This window comes from Camellia sinensis, chromosome 9 (assembly GCF_055761805.1).
Source record: "Camellia sinensis isolate YWXY chromosome 9, ASM5576180v1, whole genome shotgun sequence".
Lineage (NCBI taxonomy): Eukaryota > Viridiplantae > Streptophyta > Magnoliopsida > Ericales > Theaceae > Camellia > Camellia sinensis.
In genome coordinates, this window is record NC_138969.1 from 68,077,387 (window position 1) to 68,096,235 (window position 18,849).

Genomic DNA, 18,849 nt, shown 5'->3' on the forward strand with positions numbered 1-18,849 from the left:
TTCTAACCCCAAGCCTTGTGGGAGCTCCAATATCCCAATCTAAATTTCCTGATTTATTTATTTAAAAAAAAAAAGCTCAGCATTTATTGATTTCTCCCAACCCACTTTTTGACTTCTCCTATATCTACTCCTACGCCCTTTTCAACTTCTCTCATACACTATGGCTAGTGATGAGATTGTTAAATTATTTTTATAAAAAAATCTTAAAAAAAATAATTTGTATATTAAAAAAATATCTAAACAAACATAAATTCTTATTAAATCTATCTATCTATCTATCTATCTATCTAAGGAAAAGGGGGTTTCTAACCCCCAAGCCTTATGGGAGTTCCAATCTCCCAATCTAAATTTCTTGATTTTTTGATTTAAAAGAAAAAAATCTTAACATTTATTAACTTCTCCCAACCCCAAGCCTTACCCTCATAATAACACTTTAATGCATTAAGAACAAGTATAAAAAAAATTCTTTGAAATCCAACACATATGAATTTCTTGAAAAGTCTCAACACATATGATTATTATTCCTTATAATAACACTTTAATGCATTAAAAACAAGTATAAAAAAAATTTCTTGAAAAGCCCAACACATATGATTATTATCAAAATATTAAACTTTAATATAATATAATAAAAAAGAAAAGACATTTAATTCCTTGAAAAGTCCAACACACATGATTATTATCAAAATATTAAACTTTAATATAATATAAAAAAAAGGAAAAAAAAACAAGACATTTAAGATAAAATAAAAAAAAAAACATTTAGAAATCACAATTCACATATATAGATAATTGTAAACATAATCCGTGCATAGCACGGGTGATATGCTAGTCTATACTATATATAAAGTAAAAGGGGGTTTTTAAGCCACAAGCCTTGTGGGAGCTCCAATATCTCACTCATAATTTTCTAATTTTTTGATTTAAAAAAAAACCTCAGCATTTATTAATTTCTCCAAATCCCCATGTCTTTTGGGAGATTTGGTCAAAACCCCCCTCATAATTATTTAATCATTTTATTTACTATTTTAATGGTTCTTCTTTACAATTATTTTTTTTTATTATGAAAAAAATATTATTGTAATTAGATAGCATAAAAATATTTGTGATTTGTATGATTGAAGTTATCTCCTTTTTTGATGTATTTGGTCTAGCAAAAAAAAATTATAATTTGTATTTGGTTTAGCAATTTCTTCTTTTGTGTACTATTTTAATGGTTCTTTTGATTGAAGTTATCTCTTTTTTTTATTTGTATTTGGTCTAGCCAAAAAAAATTATAATTTGATTTTTTAATATGATTGAAGTTAGATAAATATAAACACTCACAAAGAAAAAAATGTGTTTGAAGTTAGTTCAACCGTTCTTTTTTTTAATGTGATTATAGTTAGTTCAATGGTTCTTTTTTTTTTTAATGTGATTGTATTGTAATTAGTTTAATGGTTTTTTTTTCATTTATTTTTTTTATTATGAGAAAAATGTGATATGATTGTAGTTTGTTCAATGATTCTTTTTTTTAATGTGATTGTATAGTAGTTAGTTCAATGGTTCTTTTTTTTCATTTATTTTTTTTATTGTGAGAAAAATGTGATGTGATTGTAGTTTGTTCAATGGTACTTTTTTTTTAATGTGATTTAATCATTTTAATGGTTCTTCTTTATAATTATTATTTTTTATTATGAAAAAAATATGATTATAGTTAGATAGCATAAAAATATTTGTGATTTGTATTATTGAAATTATCTCCTTTTTTGATTTGTATTTGGTCTAGCCAAAAAAAAAAAAAATTATAGTTTGATTTTTTAATATGATTGAAGTTAGATAAATATAAACACTCACAAAGAGAAAAATGTGATTGTAGTTAGTTCAATGGTTTTTTTTTAAATGTGGATTGGTCAGAAGAATGTCTATACCTTTCAAAAGGTTAAAAAAAAGGGGGTAAATTACATTGACACCCCCTGAGGTTTATATTTATTACACTTCCCCCCTCACCTTTTGGAAATTACATCTCCCCCCCTGAGGTTTAAAGTTTCATTGTAGATTCCCCCCTCAGCCCTTTCAATTTTTTTAAATACCAATTTTACCCTCATTGGGTAAATTACATTGACACCCCTCACATTTTAGAAATTATAATGTCCTCCTTAAGGTTTAAAATAGTATTACCAATTGCCCCCTTGGTTAGTATTAGTTGGAAAAAAAATTCATTGAAAAAAAAATTTTAATTGGAAAAAAATTAATTGAAAAAAAAAATTGTTAGTAAAATTTTCGTCAATGTAATTTATCCAATGAGGGTAAAATTGGTATTTAAAAAAGTTAAAAGGGCTGAGAGGGGAATCTGTAATGAAACTTTAAACCTTAAGGGGGAGATGTAATTTTCAAAATCCCCTGATTAGTGTTTATTAACTTTTTTCAACCCACATATCTTTCCATATGCTTGCAATTATTGATTTGGTTAAAATCTCCTGATCAGTATTTAAAATCCCCTCATACAAATAATTATAGATATAATTCGTGTATAGTTACTGCAATATCTTTTTCAACTTCTCCCATACATTATGGTTAGTGATAAGAAAAAAATCTTAAAAAACATAATTTATATATTAAAAAAAATCTAAAACAAATATAAATATCTATAATTATCCCGTGCATAGCACGGGTGATAGGCTAATTATCTATACTATACATTAAGCAAAAGGGGGTTTTTAACACACAAGCCTTGTAGGAGCTCCAATATCTCAATCCTAATTTTCTAATTTTTTGATTTAAAAAAAAAAAAAAGCCTCAGCATTTATTAATTTCTTCCAATCCCTATGCCTTTTGGGAGATTTGGTCAAAACTTTCTCATAATTAAACTTTAATGCATTAAAGACCAGCATTAACAAAATTCCTTGAAAATTTCAACACATCTATCTATCTATATTATATTATCTATATCTATATCTATATCTATCTATCTATCTATACTATATATTAAGCAAAAGGGGGTTTTTAACCCCAATCCTTGTGGGAGCTCCAATCTCCTAATCTAAATTTTCTAATTTTTTGATTTAAAAAAAAAAAAACCTTAGCATTTATTAAGTTCTTCCAACCCCCAAATCTTACCCTCATAATAACACCTTAATGCATTAAGAACAAGTATAAAAAAAATTCTTTGAAATCCAACACATATGAATTCCTTGAAAAGTCCCAACATATATGATTATTATCCCTCATAATAACATTTTAATGCATTAAGAACAAGCATAAAAAAAAATTATGAAAAAATCCAACACATATGATTATTATCAAATTATTAAATTTTAATATAATATAATAAAAAAAGAAGACATTTAATTCCTTGAAAAATCCAACACATATGATTATTATCAAAATATTAAACTTTAATATAATATAAAAAAGGGAAAAAAAAAAGACATTTAAAAAAAAAACGTTTAAAAATCACAATTCACATATATAGATAATTATAAACACAATCCGTGCATAGCACGGGTGATATGCTAGTTATTATATAAGGAAAAGGGGGTTCGAACCCACAAGCTTTGTGGAACCTTCAATATCCCAATTCTAATTTTCTAATTTTTTTATTTAAAAAAAATAAATAACCTCAGCATTTATTGACTTCTCCCAACCCCCAAACCTTTTGACTTCTCTCATAGTTAGTGCAACACCCTTTTCAACTTCTCTCATACATTATGGTTAGTGATAGGGTTGTTAAATTATTTTTTATAAAAAATCTAAAAAAAATAATTTGTATATTAAAAAAAATATAAAACAAATATAAATATCTATATCTATATATTATATAAGAAAAGGGGGTTTTTAATCTATTTTTCAATTTATCTAATAGATTAAAAAAAAAACCTATTGGCTGGTTTATTTATTTAATTATTTTAGAAATAATAATGGGAAGATAACAAAAATATTTCATAATCTCTCTCACCAATTTTCTTTTTAAAAAAAATTAAAAATTACATTCCTTTTCTCTCATCAAAAAAATCAGATAATATTTTTCATGAAAGTTGTGGGCATTTTTATTTATTCAGTTAAAATATTTGTTTTGCTTCACTCACTATCCAATTTTAAATTTTAAATATCTATAAAGTCTATCTAAACAAATCTGATTTGAAAATATCTTCCACTATCATACTTTAAATCAATAAAACTCAAATATCTATCACATATTTAACTCGCATCATAGCTTACCTAAATAATAATAATTAAAAACAAATATAAACCATAGATAAATTAAATTTTAAAAAAATTAAAAACCCACAACTCTATCTAAAATAAAAATAAAAACCACACAAAAATAAAGAAGATAAGAATTTAGATATGGATCTCAAAAATATATAACAATATCTAAATTTGAATTTTGATTTAATAATATAATTATCTATTTTTTGATGTATATCTATCAAAATTTTAAATCACTTAATAGGACAAATAATATAATTATCTTTTTTTTTATGTATATCTATCACTTAATTATATCCTTCTAAACTATAAAGACTTAAACAATAATATTTTTTAATATAATTTTTTTTTAACAAAAGAAAAAAATATAACTTTTTTAGTACTTACCAAACATGGTAGATTTTGTTAAAAAAAAAATTAATTTCAATTGTCAATTAAAGAAATTAAAATAAAGAATAAGAATATCTTTGGCTCAAATTGTTAAAAAGTTAGTTTTGCTAAAATAAATTAGAACGAAACGTTGATTTTTTTAGTTTGTTAAACTTTTTAGATGTACAACTAAAAAAAATCACTAAGGCTTGCAATTAATTTAAAAATCGTTTTCAAAAAATGAAATCAAATAAAATTGAAAGGCTGAGAAGTTGGGCCCATTGTAGACAAAAAAAACTTGCTCACAATCAATACATATCTAAAGGCTGAGAAGTTGAGAGGCTGTGATCTTCAAGACCATCAAACTTCCTCTGCTCTTTCTCCGGTGTGCTTACCACGGTTGAGCGATCGGCTCTTTGCTGAAGCATTCTTCCACAATCTGACTGGAAGGACTTTCACGGTACACATGTTATTTGTTTTACTAAGTTTGCCCATCTACATAACATGAGTGTTTGTTCAATGGAAGAGATTAGGTTGGTTCTGTATTTTTACAATGCTTTCAGGTTAACTATGTCATGTTCTGGCATTTCAAACTAATGATTTAGTTCTCATAACATTTGGATATAATGACAATGTAATTTCCATTACGTTGTTGTGTTACAATGGAAATCATTTCCAATAATTTACGTTTTCAGAACCTTTACTCGAGCAAATCTAATGCTAATTTGTTCCGATTATGAGCTCGCACGCTATCAATTGTTCAAGTCTTGACATGGGTAACACTCCTCTTCTGGGCCATAGACGAACAAGAAAAACTGAGCTTTCAATGTGATGTTTTTCTGTTCACTGTCGACTCGTTAAGCATAACATGAAGTGGCTGACAAATCAGCGATTATTTCATTCATTGTATGTAACACCAAACAAGGATGAAGGCAACATAACAAAAAAACAAGCATGACGATAGGCCCATAGTTCATTTTTGACTTTTTCTTAGTTTTTTTTTTAATTTATTGAAAAACAATTTTTGTTGATTATCCAAATCACTGCTGTATTGTCATGGAATCTTGCGGGGATGAAAGGATACAGCTTTCAGCGTTTACCCTTCTTTTGCTCTGCCAATGCCCATATGGCTTGGATGTTTGTCTATTTGAAATATTTGCAATGCCTCATGAGCTGCTGCATCAACTTTAAGAAACTTGTTTCTAGATTTTTTTGTGAAGTCTTACATGTATTGAAGGGTTTGAATTTATAGACTTATTTAACTCGGAGATTTTAGAATGAAAGACATGTAGGAAAATACAGAGAAATCTCCGTAACAGAGTCAATTGTCCCACATTCGTTTTGTTCAATTGTATCTACGATCCTTTCATTCTCCAATATGGCCAGAAGCCCTCCACTCACACGAACTTGGACATCACTTCTGATGTCCATCATAGAACTCAAAAGCAGACAAAACAAAACGTATTAGGGAAAACAAATCTATACTGCATTAAAGGTTATCTTATCACATTCAGAATTTTTGGGTCAATATCACATCCAAAAAAAAAAAAAAAAAAAAAGGAAGTGAAGAGAGAAACACGGATAAAGAACAAGAATCTAATGTTATTGAATTAGTTATTATTTTCTCGGGTGAAAACTAAAGAAGAGAACTTGAAGGCCACAGTAAATAATTTTTTTTTAAAAAAAAAGCGTGTCCAGTGAGAGATAGAACCACAAATGGTTTGGTTATTTTAAGAGGTTAATGTAATTTATCATATATATATATATATATTTTAAATTATACAACACATTGTCAGATATGTGTTGTGTGTGTATATATATATATAATATACTATGATTATATGTGTTGTTTAATTGTTTTGGTTAAATTACCCCAGTGTGTTCATGAAAAAATTATTACATGTACATGGAGAATTTGATAATTTTATTCCTTAATAATGGTAAAATTTATCATTAATTTGTAATTATTTTTATAATTTTAACCTGCTGTGAAATTTTCCCTATTTTGTTTCCTTAAAGGTTAAAAAGTATAAAACACAGTCAATAAAATAAAATGTTATGTTTTTTGCATATTTTTTTTAAAAAGTCAAAAATTAACTTTTAATTTACTTTTTTAAAACAAGTTAAGTTAAAATATTTTTTAAAAAATTAACTAGAAAAGTTAATTGTGAAATGACAAGGTAAGGTATTGGTGCTCTAGTTGGTTAAGGTTTAGGTTAAGGTTATCAGTAATCAACCCGGGAAATTTAATTGTGTTTATTTCTTTGATCATTGAATCATATCGATCATTTTTGTTAGGAAATTAATTGAGAACTTAATTGGTTGTGCATTTTCTTATTTAGGAGATTAAGGGTGAATGTGTTCAAGACAGATTGATCATTTTCTTTTAATTATAGGGTTTGTATTAAGTTGTTTATTTTGTAAACCATTATATCATGGTGGTTGTTTGTTGGGGTTCTAGTTTTGTGGTGTTGGATTATTATTGTTTGGTTTAATAGAATATATTTTGCACATTTGTAATTAATTTCATACTAATTGGCTTTAAAAAAAAAAAAAAAAAAAACACTATCTGATTTGGGTGTTCGAGTCTCTAATATTTTATTTGGTTCATTATAATTTTGTTTGTAATCTTAATTCTATTTTTTGATTTCACATCTTCTAATTGGGAAAAATATGACGAACATCCTAGGTACATTCTGGTATTTCATCAGAGTGACTTTTGACAGAATCTCTAGTACTTGGTCCAAACACAAGTGGTCAAAACCCTGGGTTGACATTGCATATTTGCCATGGGGGGAGTCATTTGTTAACTTTATTTGCTAGGATTGGATTACAAGGAATTACCAATGGTCCGAGGCCATCACATATCCTATTTTGATGATCTAAGTCATTCACAAACGTTATAAAATAAAAAGATTATGATTATTAAATTAGCTTAATTTTTTTAATGTATAATATACACAAAATGTTTTACAAAATGAACTGTTCGAATTATCAAAATAAGCCTGTGGTAGGCCCCATTGGCCTCTCAAGTTCTTGAGATCAACCTTTTATTCTTATTTTTGAATTTTAGACTTAAGTAAGACAATTATATCTTATTATATCAGTGAAGAAAGAATTTGATTAGAATAGGGAGAGATTCTAAAAAAACTAGAAAGAACACAATCAATTTGCTATGAAATTCCATATGTATTCTTTTCCCTTTATCTTCTAGGCATGTAAGTGGAGCATAATAAAAACCAAATAAGTAGGAAAATGAGAAAGGGAAACAATTACACATGGATTGGAAGGCTCGCATAATAGGAGATTAATTTATGGTTCCTTAAAATGCATCTTTCACATCATAGAATAAAGAATTAAGATTTCAGTTTCTATGATTGTATTAATTTTCTGTTTGTTCTTGGGTTTGGTCTGAAGTTTCATGATAATTGTAAGCAACTAGCTAAGTAACTAATATAGGGTATTGAGACAAAACTTTAGATTTGATAGAGTTGTGGAAGAAAGAAAGGGTTATGAGTTTGGTATCAGTAATTGTTCCATATCTTGTGAAATGTAAATGGATTTTTTCACAATCTATCTTGTCCATGCTTATATGCCCCCTATTTGTGAATGGTGTAAATTACTCGTTTTTCTTTTTTCACCCAGAAAAACCATCTTATGATGAAATCTCAACAAGTCCTCGAATCTATTTTTCAAAGAATTGAATGAAACTAGTGAATAATTTGAAATATTTTTTAAGTTGAAATTATATATAGGAAAATGATAGAGAGGAACAATGCAATTTCTTTATTATCAAGCTTTAAATTTGTTTTACTAGTGATACATTTCATTGTTACATTGGTTCATTATTCCTTACAGGAACAATCAAAAGCCAACATATTTGTCTTACTAATGATACATTTCATTGTTATATTGGTCATTCTTCCTTATAGGAACAATCAAAGGCCAACATCGCGAACAGAGAAAGGATGTATACAAAACATAGGTGTGGTTCTAGGTCAATCCCTGTTAGAGTAGAAAAACTGGTACGTATCCTTGCACTTTCAGATTTATATTAGATTCTTAGCTTTATTTATTGAATATATGGACTATCGAATTAGGCACGAGAAAAGAAGATGCTACCTGATCTAGCAGAGTTGTACAAGGAAACTCACTATAATGAGAAAACACATGAGTAGATCTCATTTCAAGTTCAGTGTAATTATGTGAGTATATATTGCAATTTTTATTAATAAAATTTTAGAATACTATTTGTTATAATCTTATTTAATTTTCTAATAATTATTTAATTTTTTTTATATTTGATAGGGAAATATGATACAGACACAGGCTGATCACCTCTCACAGCCGGGATCAACCCCTTTGACTGCAGAAGAGCTATCAATCAAAGTCCTAAAGCCAAGGTCTGGCTATGTGAAGGGACTTGGCATAAGACCTTCATCCTCTATTAGGAGGACCACTACCATATATGCTGAAACAAATGATTATGTGAAGCACCTTGAGATGCAAATAGAGACACAGAAGGAACAAATACAAATGCAGAACAATAAAATAGAAGATCTTGAAGAGGGTAAGAAGAAGCAAGGAGAGATAATGGCTGATGTTGTCAACTTTTTGAGGACCAAAGGATTCACTGGACACTTTGGAAGTGTAGGGGACTCATCCACAAGTGGACATACTTCTTAGTAAAGTATATTAACTTTAATATAACAAATTTTATAAAAGAATACATGTTTGAAGAATTAGGAAGTAATGGAAACATGCACATGACATCCAATTTGTACAGGTGCACGGAATGTATAAATTGTGAATTAGTCTTAAAAATATATTTTTTTCTCTATACTTAAAGCTTCAAAAAAAGCCATCGAAATGCTAAATTATCACACAACTATAGATTTGTATAGGAACCAATAGAAACACCTTAGGAGGGACCGATATAAGTTGTATGAACTTACGACACATTAATGGGATGCACCATTTGTGAATTAGCCTTAAAATTAATTTTTTGTTCTCATAATCTCAAAAAAAGTTTGTTACAGGGATAAATTGTATAATTGATCTAATTGTAAATTGATGAGTTACTAATGTTTTTAATCTTTTGTATAATTGATTAATTACTAAAACTTTTAATTTATTTTTTTGCAGATTGGATTAGGGTGGCATTTTTGACGTGCAACAATGATGTAATTTGCTTGAATGTTCATTTTTGTTTGATAAGGATACACATACTTTTTGGAGTTGCACTAGTTATTGTTGGATTTTTGGTGGAATTGAACAAGTTATAACTTTTGGATATTTTGTGGATATTTCACTATTTTATTGTATTAGGATGAAATTATTTGTAATGATGAATGGCTATCTTCATTTTGTTAATTCGTAAATGTGTTGATAACAGGTTAGGTTAAATTGTGATGAAATTGTTATATTCAACAGGTTTCAACATGAACAGGGTCATATTTGTTAAACTAAAATTTAGATTTTGATAAAATAGGTATATAATGTGGAAAAAAATATTATGGAATTATTGACAAAATTTTTCATCCCTAAAGAAGGTTTTTTTGTCTCTTATTTAGCTTAGGTGGATGATTAATTTTGTCATGAATTCTTTATTTCGTCGCTAAATGAATTTGTTATGACAAAAAATATTGTCACATTTTGTCACTATTACCCTCAATGTGTGACGAATTTTTTTTGACATTATTTCATTATTTTTAATGATGAATTTGTTTTTGTCTATATTGGTAGCTTCTTTGACAAAAAATTTTCGTCTTCGTTTATATTAAACGTGACAAAATTATTTTGTCTCCATTTCTTATATTTATGATAAAATACTTTTGTCTCTAATTTCTCCTTTAATGACAAAATATTTTGTCGCTAATTACTTCCAAGTATGTTCCCAACAGAGTGTATTGGAGATAAAAAAATTCGTCACAAATTTATCATTTTTAATGATGAATTTGTTTTTGTCTTCGTTTATATTAAACGTGACAAAATTATTTCGTCTCTATTTCTTATATTTATGACAAAATACTTTTGTCTCTAATTTATTCCTTTAATGACAAAATATTTTGTCGCTAATTACTTACAACTATGTTCCCAATAGAGTGTATTGGAGACAAAAAAATTCGTTACAAATTTATCATTTTTAATGATGAATTTGTTTTTGTCTTTATTGGTAGCTTCTTTGACAAAAAATTTTCGTCTTCATTTATATTAAACGTGACAAAATTATTTCGTCTCTATTTCTTATATTTATGACGAAATACTTTTGTCTCTAATTTCTCCTTTAATGACAAAATATTTTGTCGCTAATTACTTACAAGTATGTTCCCAACAAAGTGTATTGGAGACAAAAAAATTCGTCATAAATTTATCATTTTCAATGACGAATTTTTTTTTTCGTCTCTAAGACCCTTTAGCGACGACCCTTTGGCGACAAAACGGGTGACGAAAAATGTTCGTCGTAATTAGTTTGGGTGACGAAATATATACATTTTGGGACAAATTTGTTTCGTCTTTAAATCCCAAATTTGTTGTAGTGAGAATATTTCCCATATGCCTTGCATATGGGCTCCATCCCACATCATGAGATGCCTATAAATAGCACACACCCATATCTTTACAAGGGATGGATTTTGGAGATTTTTTTTAACTCTTGGGAAAGAACTAATTTCCCTTCTCCATTATCAACCTTGAGAGTGAAAGTGGGAGATCCATGGGAGAGTCTTGCCATTATTCTCTCTCTAGCCATTTTGCCTTCTTCTTCACCCAATCTCTTATCTCCATCATCTCCTTTACTCTTGTGCTCTTGAGTTGAGACTATTGAAGAATCTAAGCCTCTCATCATCTTCTAGAGAATTCGAAGTTGTTCTTCAAGGATCTTCGAAGATCTTTGAATTTTCCAACGACGTTCTTGAACCCTCTCATATATATATATATATGTGTGTGTGTGTGTGTGTGTGTGTGTGTTCATTAACCTTCTATTTACATTGAATAAATGAACGGAATTAATTAGCAATCTATGGACAAAAACTACAAGCAACTAGAGTTAGTGGTTACGTATGTTACAAGAAGATTTTCCAAAATTAGAAAAGTTTGCTTGCAAACTCTTCCATGGCCTCCCCTTTCACTGAAGAAGAAGCTGCAAGATCCTTCAGCTCTGATAAGCTTCTACCCAGCTGCAAAGCCACCTTCATTTCAAACAATTTGATGGGATTATTTCCCTTTTCCTTTTCCTCTTCCTTTCTAAACCAAGATGAAATGTATTTCCATAAAATATTTCGATAATATATAATACCCGTCTAAGTAAATAATGAAGGTCAATAATATCTTCTCATCTAATCATTAATACAAAATAAGAAAAAAATGGTTGTGTTTGGTGCAGCACTCTAATCATAATTCTATCCCTTTTCTTGAAGCCTTTGTTTGGATGGAGTGTTCAAAAATTAATTCCACCGCACGTTTCAAAATACATTTCTCTTTCACGTTTGGCAGATTTCCTTCCAAGGAAAGCTCTCACCTTTTCGTACGTACCCTCTCTTTTGTACATGTTTGGTAAAGCAGAAACTTCAAATTTTTGGTCAACCTAGTTGTCCGCCCGGACATCCTCTCGGATGTTCGGCCAGTTGACCGGAATAGTAACTTTTTTTTTTGCCATTGTCAATCGCCACCTGTTATTTAGGAAAAAAATTATATTTGCTTTTGATATCTTTTAAATATAGATATTATTTTCTTAGACCAAAATGACAAATTATTTTTTTTAATTGAATTTTAAAAAGAGTTTGGTTATGAGTTGTGAATAAAATTTTCAATAGAGTTTTGAGTTATGTGTTTGGTTATAAGATATAAGTTTTTCAATTAAGTATTGAAAACTCTTTTCAAAACTCATAACCAAATAATTTTTTTCTTTTCATATGTCACATCAAAAATTCAAAATTCTTCTTAAAACTCATAACCAAACAAATTTTCTCTATTCAAATCATAATTTCAAAACTCACAAATTCAAAATATAACTCTATTATCAAATTATAATTCTAAAACTTTACAAAACACTACCAAAAATTATATATAGCCAGTCATTTCTGCTTTTCTACATGTTCTAATAGACTCAATCAACACATGGCAAATGCTATATGAAACATAGTGGACTAATTTAATTTTCTGAATAATACATATATGTCCATTAACCTTCTATTTACATTGAATATATGAATGGAGTTAATTAACAATCTACGGTCAAAAACTACAAACAACTAGAGTTAGTGGTTACATATGTTACGAAAAGATTTGCCAAAATTAGAAAAGTTTGCTTGCAAACTCTTCCATCGCCTCCCCTTTCACTGAAGAAGAAGCTGCAAAATCCTTCAGCTCTGATAAGCTTCTACCCAACTGCAGAGCCACCTTCATTTCAAACAATTCCCCATTCTCTCTTCTCTCCACTTCTCTATCCTTCAAATTTGATTCAATGGACTCTTCCATGAGCTTAAAGAAACCAGCATTGCTTCTATACATCTCAAACACCATCCCAATTTGCCCACCATGCTCTAATGTGTTGACGATGCTCGACAAAGCACCGCCAACAACTCCAAGCACCACAGCCCATGATCCATGGCTAGGAGACCCCACAAATGCAGAACCAATAGCTGCAAGACCTGTTAGTAAAGGTCCTGAAATGGCCAAGATTTTGTTGAGTTTCAATGCCTTTTCACCCAACCTCAACTAGTCTTCCTTGTCTTTCCTGTTCAAAACCCCAACTATCTCTCTCATTTCATCTTCCAACTTAGCATCCCAACCATTCTTATCATTTCTCTCTCCAAGTCCCTTCGCTTGTCTTCGTTGTTGTTGAGGCCACCACGTGGCAGGGTCCACTTTTTTTGGGAATTTGTCGAGCATCACGCCTAGTAAAGGAAGCGGGTAGGCCTTGTCAAGTGCCAAAACTTTCTTCATCGCATCCTTAACTTGTTTATTGGATGGATTTCCAATACATATTGTTGTGTGAATTTCTTCGCGAATTTGCTTAAATAACCTTGCAGCGTTTCGTTGCTCTTCAGCGAGTTGCGATGGTTGAAGTTTATTCATGATCAACAACATCCCAGTAGCTGCCAAATAGAGCAAACTGGAAGAGAGCTTTAGCGCCGCAAGAGGGCCACTGCCACTTGCACTTGTAGTAGCTGCAATACCAGCCATTGTTGAAGCTGTGAGAGTGATTGCATTAATGGATGTTAACAGCAGGCTATTCCAGTTGCTTCTCTGCTCTCCAACATTCTTATGCATCTCCACTCTATCATCAACAGCCTCCATGATCGCGTACAGCTTCGCTATCGCCACGGGATCTGAAACCTTAGAATCATATTTGGGAGAAGTCTTGGGACTATTGCTAGGAGATTTGGGAAGTTTTTGAATATGGGTAGTGGTTGTGTTTGTGTAACCACTACTTGTCAATTTCAATTGCTCCACCAAATCTCTAGTTGTGAGGTTGGGAAGAGAGAAAGTATTATTCTGAATCTTCGGCATGTTGATAGTAGCTCTGACGATTTCTCTTCGGCAACGCGAGGATGAGGAAATTGATGATGAACTCATCGAACTTGAAGCTCGAAAAGTGGCCATGTTTAGTCTTTAGAAGATTGGATCTGTAGGCAAATCTATCAACTATTGAATGGTAAAAAGTTGGTAGTATGAATATCTCTTGTTGCTTATTTGGGTATTGATGAGTTTGTAGGATTTGAAGAGTGTAGAGTGAATTGAAATGGAGAAGTGTTACGTGGTGTATATATAGAGGTTGGAGTTCAACACTTTTGAAGTGGTACACAGTTTAGACCATTTCCTAGCCTTTGGATTTTCTGAGCTTACCATTTGAGAAACCGTTTGTTTGACTTTTACCAAGACTGACCTTGAAATGGCCAAACAAACCAAAACCTGAGATCCCCCTTTGGCTTTTTCCAAACACAATTTAACATTAACGACAACCGGATCGTATGCAAAATTATCAACTTTAATATAGTTTCACACCATATTAATCACCACGCGACCACATGACCATGCAAATTATTTATTTTGGTACATTTTATAGTTTTGTTATTTAAGATTTACTATAGCATATAAGTGTTTTAGAGACCAAATATTCTCGTCTCTGAAAGTGAAAATTTTGTAATAAAAGATATTTAGGGATCAATTTTTATCGTCTTGAGAAAAGTCGCTAAAAAGTTGTTCTGAAAAGTCAAAAATATAGTTTTTAGCGACAAAATTTTGAAAATGTCACTAATAAATAAATTTTTAAGTACAAAATAATTTGATTTCAAAATGGTTTATTTTTTGACACAAAATTTGGTCTCAAAATGATAATAATTCATCACTAATGTCCAATTTTTGTTACTAAAAATAAAATGACACTTTTCGCAACAAAATTATTTGGTCCCTAAAAATAATTTTGTCCCTAAATTTTGGTCTTTAAAACTAAAATTTTTTGTAGTGATTTAACGTATAAGAGTTTTAGAGACTAAATTTTTTGGTCTCTAAAAGTGAAAATTTTGTTGCAAAATACATTTAGAGACAAATTTATATCGTCGTGGGAGTAGTTGCTAAAAGGTCGTCCCGAAAAGTCAAATTTTGAAAATGTCACTAATAAATAAACTTTTAGGAATAAATTAATTTGGTCTCTAAATGGTTTATTTTTTTAGACAAAAAATTTGATCCCAAAATTATAATAATTCATCACTAATGTTCAATTTTCATAATAATGACACTTTTTGTAACAAAAATATTTGGTCTCTAAAAAATAGTTTTGTACAACGACAACATTTTCTTAATTTAGTGACATTTGAAAGTGCCACAAAACTATTCTTTTAATGACATTTTTTAGTCTTGTGGCATTTTGAACAAGTGCCATTTATGCCCGTGCCACGGTAGATACTTGCAAGTGCCACTACACCATCATGGCTAAAAACTTTCAATAACATTTTGATGTCATGATAGATACTATTTGTGACACTATCAAGCGCCATTTAAAAAATAGATAGTGACACTTCTAAGTGTCATTACACCATCAAGGCTACACACTTTCAGTGACACTTTAATGTCATGATAGACATTATTCGTGATGTTATCAAGTGCCATTAAAGAAGATTTGCAATTTAAAAAATGCCACTACATGGATTTTTAATGACACTTGTTATCTTAGAATTGATATAAATGCCACTAAATCCAATTCATTTGTGCCATTAAATAGATATAAAGTGACATGGGAACTTATTTTAGTGACACTTTGCAAAGCTATTATCACTCTTACAAAATGCCACTTATATTTTCTTTTCATTGACACTTTTAAAAGCTACAACTAAGCATGCATAAATGCCTGTAAAAATTGAATCAATTTTATAAACAATTGAATATTAATTGACACATCCTATATTAATTTGACATTCATTCATCATGTAATATTTTCTTAACAATAAACAAATATTACCACCATAGGATCATCATATCAAAAATAATAAAAAAAATATTCAAACCACAATCAATTATTTATTATTGAAATATATATTTATTTATATTGCAATAAAAATCCATTGCCGAAATTAAAAATTATTTTACTATACTAACAAAGTTAAAGCATACACTACAACAAAAAACAGATTTCGCAACTAAAACTGCATTTTTCGTCGTTGAAAATAGTAGAATTGGCTACTAAAATGGAATTAGTTGCCAAAATTGATCACTTTTTCCGACTAAAAGAGTTTAGTCGCCAAATATAAGGGTTTTAGCGACTGAAAGGCAGTTTAGTCACCGAATATAGGGGTTTTAGCGACTAAAGGTTGTTTAGTAGCCAAAAGCCACAATTTTTGGCGACTAAAATAATTTAGTAGCCAAAAGTGATGGTTTTGGCGACTAAAAAACAGTTTGGTCGTCGATTATAGGTGTTTTGCCGACTAAAAACAATTTGGTCGCTAAAAGTGAAGCTTTTTGGCTACAAAAAAAAATTAGTAGCTAAAAACAGTCAATTGCCGACTAAAACTCAATTTAGTAGCCAACAGGGGACGTTTTTGGCGACTAAAAACAGATTTAGTCGCCAAAACTGCTTTATTTTTAGGCAAAACTTAATTTTTTAGCGACTAAAAACTAATTAGTAGCCGAAAATTATAGAATTGGCGACTAAAAATTTAATTTAGTCGCCAAAAGTGGCCTAAATTTTTTTTTAGTAAATAATTTTTTTTTTACATAAATTATATTGAATAAAAATAATTATATTTATATATATTGTTTTGTATTAATACCGGTCAATATACTATATAAATAATATATATTGCATATATATTCATGTGATGTTGTAGTGGCATAGTGGAGGGAGTGTGTTGCTAAAGGTTTGGAATGTGGGACAGTTGGCGGTTCGAAACTCAGAAAAGCAAAAAAGTGGGGTTTTTTTTTTCGACGGAAACACCTTTGGCGACTAAAACTATTAGTCGCCAAAAGTCTTTATTTTGGCAACTAAACGGTTTAGTCGGCGATTCAGTGAGTTTTGGCGACTAAATTATTAGTCGGTAAACGTATGATTTTCAAAAGTGTAAAACACTATTGGCGACTAAAACTTTGGTCACTAAAGACCTGTATTTTGGCGACAAATGTGGCGACTAAAAAATTTTGTCGGGGAAAGTAAAATTTCGACTTTCGGCGACTAAAGATGGACTTTTGGCACCTAAAAATTTAGTCACCAAAAGTGCTTTTTTTTGTAGTGATATAAAATTTAAAAGAAAATTATTTCAACCATAAGTTTTGAAAAGCCATAATGACATCTATCTTTCGGAGAGACAAATTATCAAAACAAAATCAGTTCCCAAACTCTCAACTTACTTGTATAAATATTCTTGGCTAGCATCCATAAGTTGCGAAATCTGCCACTATAGCCTTATATGTTTGTGGTTCTGTGGCATTTTTCTAAAATATGTCACCAAATATTATTTTTGTGGCATTTTCTAAAAACATGCCACAAGTATAGTGTCACTAAAGTGTGTTTTTGTTATAGTGTGTCCCTAAATTTTGGTTTCTAAAATCTTAATTTTTTATAAGATTTGTACATAATAATTCATGTGTTTCTTTTATTTTTATCTTAATATAAATGTAAATTTTTTCCTCAATTTCTTGGGAATATAAAAAAAAATTAGAATTCTAAAATAATCTCATAAAATCTCACTACAAAAAATTAAAATTTTAGAGACAAAAAATTAAAATTTTAGAGACAAAAATTTACGAACAAAATTGTTTTTTAGGGACAAAATATTTTTGTTGCAAAAAGTGTCGCCATTATATTTTTAGCAACAAAAATTAGACATTAGTGATGAATTATTATCCTTTTATGACCAAATTCTATGTTTGAAAAAATAAATCATTTTGAGACCAAATTATTTTGTCCCTAAAAGTCTATTTATTAGTGACATTTTCAAAATTTTGTCGCTAAAAGCCTTATTTTTTACTTTTTGGGACGACCTTTTAGCGACTATGCTCATGACGATAAAAATTGGTCCCTAAATGTCTTTTGTAACAAAATTTTTACTTTTAGAGACCAAAATATTTAGTCTTTAAAACTCTTATATGTTGTAGTGTCTACATGCTTATCTAACTTAATGTGAAAGATTGAAGAGAGAATGGCAAGTTGTTCTTGTCATAGGGTGTTGTGAGTTTGATTCCCTTCTAATAATTTTAATATTTCTTGTTCTAGCATTTATCAAATAAAAGAAAAAAGAAAATGAAATAACTTATACTTGTTTATTTATTTATTTTGGTTTATAGAAAAATATTCTTTTGTTTGATAACATGATTCAACACTTAAAACTGAATGTATTAACTGATAATCAATTAAACTCATTTGATAACCATAATTGATATCACTTAAAAATTTAAATGCCTCTTAAAAAATAGGCTAAAATTTAAGAAAATTTTAAGTCATATCAAACTTATCTAATTTTGACTGAAGTTATAAAACACTATTATAAACTAACCACCACTACCACGACCACCACAACTATTGCTACCACTATCATCACTGAAATCATCACTATCACTGTAGTTGCCACCACCACCACTGCTACTACTACCACTACCACCACCACCACTACCACCACCATGATACCACCCCCATCACTGTCATCGCTATCACTACCACCACCATCACCATCATGCCGCCGCCACCACCACTAGGGGTGTAAATTCGGCAATGATTGGGAAAGAGGAGGGGTGGTGATAGATGACGAAAAGATTGAGAAATGGTTGTTAATAGTGATAAAGAAAAAAAAAAGTAAT

General features: G+C 29.6%; 1 pseudogene across 1 annotated transcript; it reads right to left on the minus strand.

Moving 5' to 3' along the window:
- Nucleotides 1–12,711: 12,711 nt before the first annotated feature.
- LOC145799113 (putative F-box protein At4g22030 pseudogene) lies at nucleotides 12,712–14,296 on the minus strand (annotated as a pseudogene). Its single transcript, XR_014341129.1, has one exon. The product of XR_014341129.1 is annotated as a putative F-box protein At4g22030 pseudogene (transcript).
- Nucleotides 14,297–18,849: the final 4,553 nt, after the last annotated feature.